Source organism: Pleuronectes platessa, chromosome 6, assembly GCF_947347685.1.
Source record: "Pleuronectes platessa chromosome 6, fPlePla1.1, whole genome shotgun sequence".
Lineage (NCBI taxonomy): Eukaryota > Metazoa > Chordata > Actinopteri > Pleuronectiformes > Pleuronectidae > Pleuronectes > Pleuronectes platessa.
In genome coordinates this window covers 14,697,142-14,710,393 of record NC_070631.1, presented here as the reverse complement: position 1 = coordinate 14,710,393, position 13,252 = coordinate 14,697,142, and positions in this window count along the sequence as shown.

Genomic DNA, 13,252 nt, shown 5'->3' with positions numbered 1-13,252 from the left:
TGAACATTCCAGAAATAAAGTAGCAACCCTTCTGCCAGGATTTAAACAACTCAATGATGCGCCCGGCTGCGCTGAATGAGCGCTCACTTGCAGCGCTCGTTGCAGGAATGCACACGATTCTCTTTGCAAGGTGCTGCAGGGTCGGGAATGAGCGGCTGTTCCTTCCAAAAAGAAAACACATTGTCCTGCGATGACTGATCCAATTGGCCTATTCACCCAACCAAACCCATCCGCTACTAATCAGAAATGTAAAATTTTACCCGACAGATCTGCGGTTCAGCCGCATTTCCGCGGGTATAACTGCTGTCTGCACTTCACTATAGGCTAGGGAATGGTTAGGGTTGGAGTTCGGTGCCTAAAACAATTGGTTGAGGTCTGGCAAAGACTAGTGACAGTTAAACAAAAGAGCCAACATTTGACGGGACACACTATGAAAGCGCTACTCCCCCATCCACCACTGTGATTCTCCACACACTTACCTCAGCCTCACTACGTAAAGGAAAGGACTTCCTATATTGACGAAATGGACGTGATCCCTTGAGATGCTGTGTCGTTCAAGGAGATGACTGAACCAGTAATGTATCTAATATCTGTGGCATGATGAAGTGTCACATAGCTGTCGTTAGGCATTAAACTGGAAATCAACTCGATTCTAATTCACAGTCTTCATCCTCCTCCTGCGTTTCTGAACCACCTCTTATCGCTGTGCTGTTAGAGGAGAAAAAAAGCTAGTCAACACTTTTGCTGCAGGTCAACCTTCTGTTGTAGCTGTTAGTACTCATTAACTTTATTTGCTCCTTAAAAACAGTGCAATACCTTTGCTGACTCATCCTCATTTTATCTAGACATGGAACTTCTCAGGGGTCCTGGAGGGAGTTTAGCTCCCCTAAGCAGGAATTTGAGGAATTTAATATCAGAAAATGTTTCAGGGGATCCAGTCTGTGGCATTCGAGTGTGCTACGTTAGCAGACATGGAGGAGCATCGGGGAAAACTGTGGATCAGAGTGCTGAAATTCTGACAAGAGTCTTTGGAGAGCGCTGCATTTGGCATCTCAATACCCTCCATCTGGTGATAGTGCTAAACACCACATCAAATTTCAAAACTTTTCATTCTCAGTGTTTGTCTCTTATTGCTCACCAGGCAGTGTTTCGGGCCGCTGTGCACAGCCTCAGAACACCAGCTCCCTTTTCAATAAGTTAAATTTCTCCTTTTTTTAAAAGTTTTTTTTTAACAGTGTCAGTACACAGAGACCCCTGCGCTATTTTTATGGTTTAACCCGGGCCTTAAGCTGAGTCTTCACCCAAACACTCGCCTGGAAAAAACAGTTTCAACACTGAGCGAGTACAGGAACACAGGGCTGCAGCTCCAGAATTTCAGAGTTGGCAAGCAGGCGGAGTAACATTAGACCCTGGAGGGGGCTGAGGAGGGGGGGGGGGGGGGGGGGGGGGGTTGTGCTGTCGTGCCGGCGCCCTTGGCCTCCCCCGGCTGATCTGGGGGGTCAGGCGGCTGTCTGTGATCCCACACAGCGGCTCTTCCACATGGGATTTATTTTCTTGCTGGATGGGCAGGCAGGCGGCCCAGGAGGATTCTCATTTTAGACCAGCGTCTGTAGCTGTCAACGCCAGCCGACAGAGGCGAGCGGACACCCGACCCCGAGTATCCTCCCTCAACACTCCCCTTTGGACTCCCTCCCCCCTCCCCCCTCCCTCTATTCCCTGTTCACACACAAACACACAGCACATGGGCAGCGCGCGGACACACACACACACACACACACACACACACACACACACACACCGACACACACACACAAACACACACACACACAGAAAATAATGATTTCACAGCCTCTCATTTTGTCTAAATGAAAGTTGTATTCATTAGGACCAGGCTGAAAATTATAAAATTGAAACAATTCTACAGGTTTTATTTTAGAAGATTGTATTCCAACACATTTTGCGTTAGTCTCTGATTATAAAGCTCTGTGGTGAACTCGAAGCTTCGACGAGCAACGAGCCAGGTCTATCTAGCAAAAAATGCACAGCAGCTCCCCCTTCCTCCCCAGCGCCGTTAATAATTTGTGCAGTAAAAGATAGCGTGCCTCTCTGAGTTTGTGGGAGTTATTGGCACAGTATTCCCCACCATATTTGTGCGAGGCAGTGATAGGAACATAAATTATTTCTTATCTCTTCCGCAATCCATTTTTCAAAGGGCTCTCTCTGTGTTTGAAGGGTAGCAGCGCCAACTGCCAAAGCCCAGATAGCAGGCTACATTAGCCTTCAAGAGATTCGACTTAGTGATTTCAAACAATGCAATAAGAGGAAAACTCATTGATATGAGCACAGCCATATATGACCATAATTTAATACCAATTTAGGCGCCTGGAATCCGACAAGATCAAGCACAATGGGCTGCATTGCCACGACTACAAAGAAAGACGTCGTTGTGAGGTCCTTAAGTTAAATGCGGTCTAATTGAGCACGTTGGTGGTTTGGAAGTTTTGTGGTCCAAAGTGTCGCTGTAAAGTGTTCAATCAACACTGAAATGAAAAGTCTAGGGACAAGCTGATGCCATTGGAAGTTGGTGATAGATTCAGCGCTCTGAATTGTGCATCGCTGAAAGCATAAGCAAAGTCCTTGGAAATCACATGAGCCACTTAAGGCCCCTTTGCGGCTCCACTGAGGTCACGGGTTTCTCTCTCTGTGTTCAAATCTAAGTAAAAGAGACACAAGAAAAGTTTGGGTTACTGTGCCTGGCCGGCCCCGTGGACGCTGCTGTGAATCAGAACATTCAAGCCGCATCATTTTTTGGAAACTCTGCACAAGCGGTGTCAACTATCACTCTCAGCAATTCTGGATTTATTCTCAGGCTGATCTGCCGAGACAAAATGACAAATGATAAATATCAAGCCCTCCTCTGCAAAGCATTAATGTCCGCTTGTAAAGAATAAACCCTAGCTCTCCCAGCTACTATTGATTTTTTTTCCCTGTGTGATGTGAAACCAGCAATCAGCAGTGCGGTTCGAAATAGCCCTGAAACCGGAGCCGAGACGTCGATGAGTCGCCAACACATTTCAATTAGCGAGCCGCCCTGGCCGATCTCTCCCCCGGGGCACAAAGCACAGAGGGTCGGGCACACCCAGCCCAAGTCCACATATGGTCCTGTGTTGGCTCAAATTAATCTGATAAGACACAGAGGGAGAATTTATACTTGCTACAGCCAACTATTTGTCTATTTCTAGATCTTTCCATCAAGTGGTAAAACCCAAACTTGTCCATTCACAGGTCGGACCATCGTCAGCCTCAGTGTGTAATGTTTGACGTGGCTTATTTTCTGCCAGAAGGTTGCAGATGGAGCAGGGATACAAGACCTCACTGCTGCATGATGTGAGCCAATAGGTGGTCACGTTACATGCTTTTGAGTTGTAAAATAATAGTCATTTATTTATTTGAACAGCGCATCTAGGAAATAGTTTTCATTTATAGCGTGCCCCTGGCGGAAGCATCTAAAGCCTGCAGGAGGAGTGATTATTCAAAGACTAATGTTCTGTACTACAGACTTTCACTGGCAGCTACTTTCGTTTTTTTGTTTTTGCTTCAAGTATCGTTGTGGGATCTCTTTTGACATGAGTACCAGATATAATGACATCTCACATTTGCAGTGCGGGCCAAGTTTGAAAACTCAGAGTAGTCTGGACAAGGCAGAACCAGAGAAGTTTGGAAAAGATTACGTAGCCAATTGTCTCGTAGCTAATTGGCTATTTTTGGTCACGACAGAGCCTTAGCTGAATCGTCATTAGCCTTGGCTACTAGCATAAAACGCAACATGGATACTGAATAACAAGCGTTGCTGACGCCCTAAACTTTGCTGACAGCTGTTGTGCAGTTAAATGCTATATTTTACAAAGTTACGGTATCCCATCTCAGTTGAGCGCATAGCTCCACCAAGGCCCAGCAGTCCATTCAAATTAAATCCAGCTATTTCACAGACTCAGTTCAGTTCCTTAAATATGTCAGATTTTTCCTCAAGGTCCATGAATTATTCTCAGAGAAATCAACAAAAAGGCTGAAAAACACTATCTGACATTAATAAAGAGAAAAATAATTCCAGGATTTGCCTCCTGTGCCGGATCGACACCAACATTTAAAGGGTTCCTTCCTGACCCGTGCCGCATCCTGCCGTTAAGTTTCATGGAAATTAACCGACCAATGAGCAGAGGTGAACACATAACCTCCTTGGCAGAGGCAACTGAAGGATAGTGATTATTGCAAAACAAGTCAAAGGTTTTTTCATCTCATCTTATCTTATTGAAGCAATGCTCAGACTGTTTTACAATAACTAGAACTGTGTGTTTAGTGTGTTTTCAGTGCTCTTATGGTCCAGACTTGATTGAAATAATAACTACTGTAATGTTAGTAGATTTTATTTAAGCAAGGTTCTTGTTAAGACGCTAATACTGAAAAATCTCTGATAATATTCATGGTAACAAAAGATAAGTGGATGAAGTGGTTTTGTCTCTTGTTCGCAGCCGCGTCATTTCATTCTCTGACAGCTCTCATCAACAACAGCAGCCTGGTACAGGCAGTGTGTGTGCGTGTGTGTGTGTGTGTGTGCGCGTGTGTGTGCACGTGTGTACTGCACTGAGGGGCCAGGGGTTACGGTGGAGCCACGAGGCCACAGCGACAACTTGCCGCCCCCCCTCCTCCCTCTGCCCCCCATCCGTACCCCTCTGGCCTTTTGCTCCTCGCCTGGCTGGCAGCCCTGCATCAGGCAGACACACCACAGGCTCTGCCCCCCGCCCTCGCACCAACCCCTACCAGCACACACACACACACACACACACGCTGGCTCGCTCCACCACCCCCCGCTCTGAGTCGATCGATGCAGCTCTTCGCCTTTCATCTGACCAGAGCTTTGGAGGAGCCGCACTTCCTGAAGAAAACCCAATACAGCACTCCCTCTCAGGGTAGCTTTGTGTGTGTGTGTGTGTGTGTGTGTGTGTGTGTGTGTGTGTGTGTGTGTGCGTGTGCACTGATGCTCGTCTACATGGGAGTGAGCATTCGTAGGAGTGAGAGGCAAAGGACAACACATAAACCTACATACACACATGCAACATTTAAGTGATGTTATACTGGGGGGAGAAGTATTGTTTGATCAGTGCAGAGTTGTGCTTTGACCAGGATGCGCTGAATCTGACAAAAACCTCAATGTTAATTTTATAGGGTCCATTTTCCTGTTGCCCCATAACATTAGATACATATGAATACCTTACAGCAGTTATGATAAGTTCTATCTAGGCCAACTCTCTGTGACAGGCAAGTTTTAGACTTAGGTGAAGATCCTCATAAATACTTCAAAGCAGGAGAAGCAACCCTCCTCAATTTCTCCTCTACTTATCTGACAGCTTCCTGTGTTGATGGAGCACTAAGTTTCAGCCTCAGTCTCCTCTGCGCTCATCCCAGTGATTCCTCTGTTGTCTTTAGGCAGAGAAGCCTCACTTCCTGTGTGGAGAAGGGAGTTGCTACTGGGCTGAACGTCCTCACTCACCATCCAGGTCTTAAACAAGAGAAGGCTGCTCAGGTCACACGGAGGTCAGGTAAAAAACAACACCTCAGGACAAAAGCGCAACGCTACGTGTGGACAGACATTAAAAAAGGCTGGTGCTATTTATATATATATTATATATATTATAAAAAGATGTGCTTATAATATGGACAATCTGTTAGAAAGCTCACAGACCAAAATAAAATGGACCAGACAATGTCTTAGTGTTAAGTATAAAAACATTACCAGCTCAAGTTATACAAAATAAACAAGTACTTGATTGTCACTGAAGCTGTTTATGGTAATAAGGGCTCTTTTATGAGTTATAAATATAACAAATATAAAACGACTCAATAATAGTATCTTTCCCTAAAATAGAAATAATATAATGTTTTAAAAAACTAGTATACATTTTTATTTATTTTATTTACGTTTATTAGGATTCACATAATAATGACAGTTTACACTAGCATCTTAGTCATCTCTACAAAGTGATCCGTATTTTCCACTTGTTCATTACTTTTATAAAAAACTATACAAGTTTCTATGGATATCACCAGCATCCACTGATAATGTGAGGATCTCTGCTGTTATACAAACTGACGCAATAATTAGGAGTGACACAAATGTGTATAAAGTGAATGGATGTCACCCGGTTGAAGGTGAATGGATGTATCTGCACTGTTCGGTTTGAAAAGAAGCGAAGACGTTGACATTTGAGTAAAAAAAAAAGAAACTTGTTGAATTAGTCATATTACTTAATAAATATTGATTTATATATACAGGCTAGTGCAAAGACACTTTAGATGTTTAGATTCTTATCCATCATCCAATTTTAGAGCCCTGATCTGAAGCATTGTGGAGTCAGTCTGGGATTAGAGACAGAAGACACTGAGACAGCAGAAATCCACGGATCTGTGGCAAGATCTCCAGGAGGCTGCCGGGTATCTTAAAAAGCTGTGCACAGGTGAACTGCTGCTGGTTTTAAGACTCTGTCTCTAAACACAGTTGTTGATCAGAGAGGGCCCTCCCATCGACTGTTTGCCACCCCCCACTAGAACAAGCAGAGCATCTGGGTCAACAATTATTTATTGATGACTTATTAACATTCGTATCTGGAGGCTCGATGTCCACAGAAATCTTCATTAATCAGGATTTTCCACTTTAGAGTGAGTCATTAATAAACGGTTCTCGGCCAATCATTAGAATTTACACCCAATTACAATCCAGGTTAAGCACATTCACAAATAGGCAAATTAAAGGAGAAATATGCTTAATCTTATTTTACTTGTTAATCAAGTAAAAATGTGAAGGATGTGGCTGTGAATCATCACTAACCAGAGCCGTTGGTGGTTCAATCCCTGGGTTATCTTCATTGGATACCAAAGTGTTCTTGGGCAAGACAATGAAACCTGGAAGGCCCCTGACGACAGAACTGGCCATCTATGAGTGGTGTGTGATTAAAAAAGCCATGTGTATGGAAGCACTTCATTTGAACTTGTGCTGGAAAGGCTCAATAATGCTGAACATTACATATGTAAACAGAAATGGATGGATGCGTTCACTGAGTCCGTATTTGTGCACGTCTTCTGAAAGCTTACTGATGTAGACAAAATGGAATAGTACCAACGGAAACCGTGTCCTATGTCGTCTTTTAAAATGGACGTATCTCTTTTCATATATTGTCAGTATAGATGACCGCATTCACAAACACTTAATTTACATTTAAATGGCATAACCCTAGCCTCAAAGCTAACAGTGACGTTAACCATGAATGGAAGTCAAAACAATTTTTGGTTTTCCCATTCCGGTGACACGGCCTGAATGCAATAAATGAAGTTATAAAAGCCAAAAGAGTCAGACTTATCTGACCAATCTGGGTACGGATAACAGGACTCCTGAAAAATGTCCTTCCATCATGTTGGGGAAAAAGAGACAGTTTTCATACAGATAGATGCAGATGGACATTCTTAGACACCACACGCCATTCAGAGAAACTCCAGTCAGGATGTTGTCTGCACACATGTTTAGTCTTTCCACAGCAGCGCACTGCCGTGTTTTTATTGGCCCTCTGAATCTACAGAGCCTTGGTCACAGCTTGCCCATCCCAGCTACCGCCCCCCCAGCCCGACCCACACCAAGCATTTGTGGTAAAATGTCAAAAAGGGTGAAAGAAAGGGTTGGGGGACAGAGGATGGAAGCAAGTGAGGTGCTGCCAGATGCGGACGGAGCCGTATAAACAAGAGTGAGTGTGGCCACCAGGGACTGGTGCATTCTCCCAGTGGAAACGTCTGGCCCCGGATGACTCAGCCTCCGACACAGCTCAGGAGGAGTGGAGAGACACCACTCTGTCCCAAACAGTTTCCAGACCGTCCAAAATAGGCCTGTTAATCGCAGCCTGATGGTAACCAAATGTCAACTGACAGATGAGCGTCTTTGATGGTCATAACATAATTTGCCAGGCCGGAAAGACAACTTCCAAATATGCATTGAGAGCTGCAGCACATGACCAGAGGTCATAAACATGTAATGGTCATGGTGAACCTGTCGTTATTTACCATGACAGCGTGGAAGTTGGTATGTGTAAAAAAGGAGGCGTGCGTCCTGCATGTTGCTGTTGAACCTAAATTCCTCTGGATTTTATTCAAGATTAAATTCAAGAAATCAAATCAAAGTGTTCCAATGGTAAAAACAATATATGAGGGATTAGCTCTTTTCACATTTAGATGAGTGTCCATCAGAAGCCCCAGCACTGAGCCACATGCAGCCCTGCGTTCTGCTCTGTGTGACGTGCGAGTTGAGGACACCCACTGTTCCCTTTGGTCAGTGAGGAAAGGGGACGGGAGTTAGGGAGGAGGACGGGAAGGGATCCAGGAATGCACGGCAGGGCAGCTGCTGTGGCAGGTAGATGAAGTGAGGATCACACGGGCCGCTGCCGGGGTGATTAATGCACGAGGGGAATGCACAGGAAGGAAAACAAGGCCATAACTCAGCCGTTGGGCCTCCATGCTAATTGTAATTGAAACAGTGCAAGGAATTGCAATTGCCGTGGACCAACAGGGCCTCTGCAATCCAATGAAACGTCAAGATCAATGCGTATTCCAGCGCTGGTATCTGTGCTCTGTAAATGAAAGGTTGTTTTTTATTACCTCCACCCAGGAAGTTCTCACTCCTGTCAATTGTTTGAGAGCAAGATTGCACAAAAACTAAAGTACAGATTACCACGAAACTTGATGGAAGGATGTGGTGTCGGACAGAGAAAAACCCATTCAAGTTAAGGGCTGATCTGGATAAGGGGGGTGGATTATAATAAAAATCTAGATCTTATAAATTAGAACCTGGTCATAAGGGGACTGTTGGGAGACCTTGGCTGAGTTACGCATGTGCGTTTCCATCTTTGAAAGCTTTGGTCAATATTCATGTTTCTGGCAGCTTAGGCCAACATGGTGATGGAGCCATGACCCAGGAAGTAGAGTTCTCTGACCTTTGGCCATAATTTAGCTGTGAGCTGGAAATGTATAAAAATAAATGATTTGGCATACAAAGGCAATACTACAAAGTGTTGTATACTGACTGCCACCAAACAACAAGTGTGCAACATTGCCCTGTGAGTGTAAGGAAAATGTGCCAGTTGCTATGTAGTCATTATCTAGGCCTCTCCATTCTAAAACCGAGTCTGTCATTGAGCCCTTTTCTAACCCAAACCCCTTTCCACCTCTCATAGTCAAGCAGGTAGCTCCCCCTCCATTAACCCAGTCGCCCACTAGCTAACCTGGACATGCACAGACCTGTCCGAGTGTGAGCAAATTTGAGGAGGTGAGGAGCCTGAAGACGCGAGGAAGAGAGAGGATCTGATGGGACATCGTGCACTATTGAATCTAATACCCTTTTAGTTGATGAATGATCAAATAATGAAATGGCCTGGATTAAAGCAAGTTTCTGTTTCGGAGTAATTTGTGTTTTATCTGAAGTAATTAAATCTTTCTTAATTAAGTTAGATTGTAAAATGAAACCCCAAAAAAATGGACGACCTTACTCAAAGCCACAAGCAGAAGTAGCCATGGACGAGAGGGATCTAGCACCCAGCAGTGCGTCCCCTGCTCCTGCCTCTCTGGGATTCGGTCTCCATATTGCGATCCAATAATGTTCTCCCATGAGACCAGAAGTCGCATCCCAACCTCGCTGCAGGAGAATAATATCCTCTTCCATACATACACAGAGGAATACTGAGTTTCATAACACACTCTCATCAGGCCGGGCTTCAACGACACCACAACTACGCAGGTCACGCATTCGCTCGGTTTCCGGTTTTGAATATGTCGACGTTCTCAGAGAGGAAAAAGGACTTTAAAGGCACGATAGAGATTTGGCGAGTTTCCGACTAAACATTTGACATTTCTCAGAGGATCTCACATGCTCTGTGAAAAAACTACACAACAAGCGTTCAGCCCCCCCCCCCCCCCCCCCCCGCAATTTATTGAACGCTGTGGGTGCAACGAACAATAGGAACAAAGCATAGTTTTTCAATTGTCTGTGACAGTGTGGGCCGCTCAGCACAGTGGCCTTCGCCCCGACTATTGGGGCTGTGTTTGTTAAACGAGCCAGAGCAACACCACAGAGCCCACAAGGCTCCACGCTCTCTGATACGACCGGGGGCTTTTCTCTGCCTGCACACTCCCTCCACCACCTTACCTCCCCCCCATCCTTCCCCTCCGTCAGGAATCTATATTTCATAAGCGAGCTGTGGAGCTCCAGTGCCCAATTATCAGCAGATAAGGCGCAGGAAGCCCTGGAGCGCCGGCACGGCTATTTAGACGGGGAGGGGGAAGGAGCTGGAGAACGAAAGGCAGGCAGGCAGGGACCCAACCCCCCAGGGGCACTTCGCCCTCACCACGCTATTTTTTTCCCTTCCTTTTTTTTTCCTTCCTTTTCTCTCCCGCGCTGACAGCCTCCTACTCCCCCCCCCCCCCCCCCCCCCCCCACCTCAGCGGCAGAGTTCAATTAGTGCCGGCGGCGGCAAGCACCCGCAGCCCGGCTCAGCCCAGGAGCTGGAGCCTCTATCTGAACACACCAACAACACGCAAGGCTGAGTCCAACTAGCAAACTAACGTCAAGGCAAGTTCTGTGTTGGTCTCACACACGCACACACACACACACACAATCACTGTTTTAGTATCTTGGCTATGAGCACAACAGGGTCATCCATACAACATTTAAAGCAAAAACTGAGGTAAATTCTTTTGTTGCCCTTTTCATGAGACCACAAGACGCGAGGATGATTCCACAGTGTCTTCATTCTTGCAGTTTATAATCATGTTGGACATATATATAAATAAAACCGACTTAGCTCAAGGGTTATACTTTGAGCTATACTTTGACCAACTGTAAAAATCATTGGCAGCTGCACCAGCTATTTCCTGTTATTTCACCATTTCTCGATACCTTGTTGCTGCCTCCTCAGACTCGCACATTTAAGTCAGGACTCTTAACACCTCGACAGCCCCGGACCTCTATTAGCGAGGGGGCGGGAAACATTCGATGAGTCTCTCACTTTTTCAGACCCCCAAAAAAACAGCAACGCCAACCATCAATGCTGAGCAAGGTCAACCAGGGGTCAGGTGCAGCTCACAGTTACGAGACGGATATCGATTCGCTGGGACAGGCCGCTGGTATGCATGCACGAACACACACTTTCTTTCCCCTCATCTTTTTCACTCTTTCACTGCAGTCACAGGCCAGGGATCAGCCAATAGATCAGCCAGGGGCAGGAAACGGCCTGGGTCAGAGGGGATAGTGTGTGTGTGTGTGTGTGTGTGTGTGTCTGTGTGTGTGTGTGTGTGTGTGTGTGTGTGCGCTATGTTGATAAGACTAACAACCTGCTGAAAGCCACTCTCACTCAGGGTTCATCAGGACCTTAAGGCTTCGCGAATTCACCTTCAAGGACATGGCTCTGACCATCGATGGAGGATTTACAGTATCTTGCTGCGATTGATAGACACGCATTCACCAGCACGCACTCATCACACTGGAGTCAATGTTTACGATCATGGTTCAATTTCAGAGCCGTGCACGAGTCGTCGTTGTCCGTCAACGTTGAAAGTTGACGTTATAGAACACTTGTCACCACAGGAAGGAGTGTATACGTGTGAAGTTGCCGTCGCCCGCTGGCCTGCGTTGAGGGAGAGAGAGAGACTGGGCTGAGGATGAGGGGAGGCTTCAACGGCCACAGGCTGACTGGGGGGGCTCAGCTGCCGTCATGTGCACACAGGCGTCGGCGGTGCATGAGTCGTCATGTGTACGCACGTGCCATGTACGATTGCTGTGCATGAGTGGATAAGTCGAGAGCATGTCTCAGTGCTTGTGCACGTGTGCTTAAATGCGCATGTGTGTGTGTCGGCACTGTATATGTGAGAGAGAGTCAGGGGGCAGTGGAGCGGAGGAGGGCAGGCGATGCTTCCAGGCATAGAAAGCAGGCCAACTCCATCTCCCACTCTGGAGAGCTTCAAAGAGATGGGGTAGTAAAAGGAGAGACGGTGGAGGATGCTGGGCTGTAGTAAAGTTGCGTGAGATGAGCTACGATTCTGACCCAACAACTTCAACACACAGCGACTCTTACGGGGGATATGATCACATATTTGTACTGTGTGAATGGGGAATATCTTAGTTTCTGTTATCTTTGAATATTTGATGCATTTAGTTTCCACATGAGATTGAAAGGTGACTATGCAGAACACGAAAAAAGAGAAAATCCGTTTTTATTGACTGTGTGTTTTATTCCTCCCCTGTTGTAGTCGTTCAGATGCCTTGACCTCAAACTACTGATACATCATGTAGTTTTGACAGAGAGAGAGGGGTAATAATAAAAAAACACACAAAGATTCATAGATACAGACCGAGAAGACAGCAAGACAGTGAGGGGGAAGTTAACTTCCCCCGCTGACGCTCTTGTTCCACGGTGAGAATCCCCCGGCCGGTAGCCTCAGACATCTGGTTCCAGTTAGCTCTCAGCGCTTTGACGCGTTTCCTGTGCTGCTGCTCCACGCAGCCACGGCCGCAATGCAGCCCTCCCAACGCCATGACAGCCAAACCCTCTGGAGATAATACAGCGGAGCGCGCACACGAACGCACGCTCCACCACATGTCTACTGAATGTTGAAACATGCCAGAGGAGGCCGAGGCTTTGTACTGATATTTATTCAAAGCATAACATAGTTCAGTGTTGCTAAAAACTTCTCAGAGGCTCCATTCAGTGTGTTGTGGATGTGACGAGAAGAAAAAGTGCAGGGAGTGACATTCAAGCCCGAGTTACACTAATGAACTGTGACGTTTCCAAATAAGTGTTTGGTTTTGATGCAGTCACATAGTTACTTAACAGAGAGGTGATTGTTACATTACTGATATGACTTTGTGATACGTCATGAAACCTCTACACCTTTAAACGCTTCAGCAAAGAGGAAGTGATGTGTTTTCATTTCAAGAGGTTTCAACAGGAAGATGCGGAGCCACAGCGACTGAACCCAGAAGATCCCGGTGCCTTTAAGATTCAGAAACTGAAAGTCCAAATTCAAACACACGTGTTCACATCAGACATTTGGACTTGTCGAAGCAGGAAAAGCACAGGTGTTACTAATAACATGAACAGTGGCTCTGGTCCACAGAGCAAGCCAGGAAGCCATGACAGGGAGCCAGCATTCACTACATCACGAC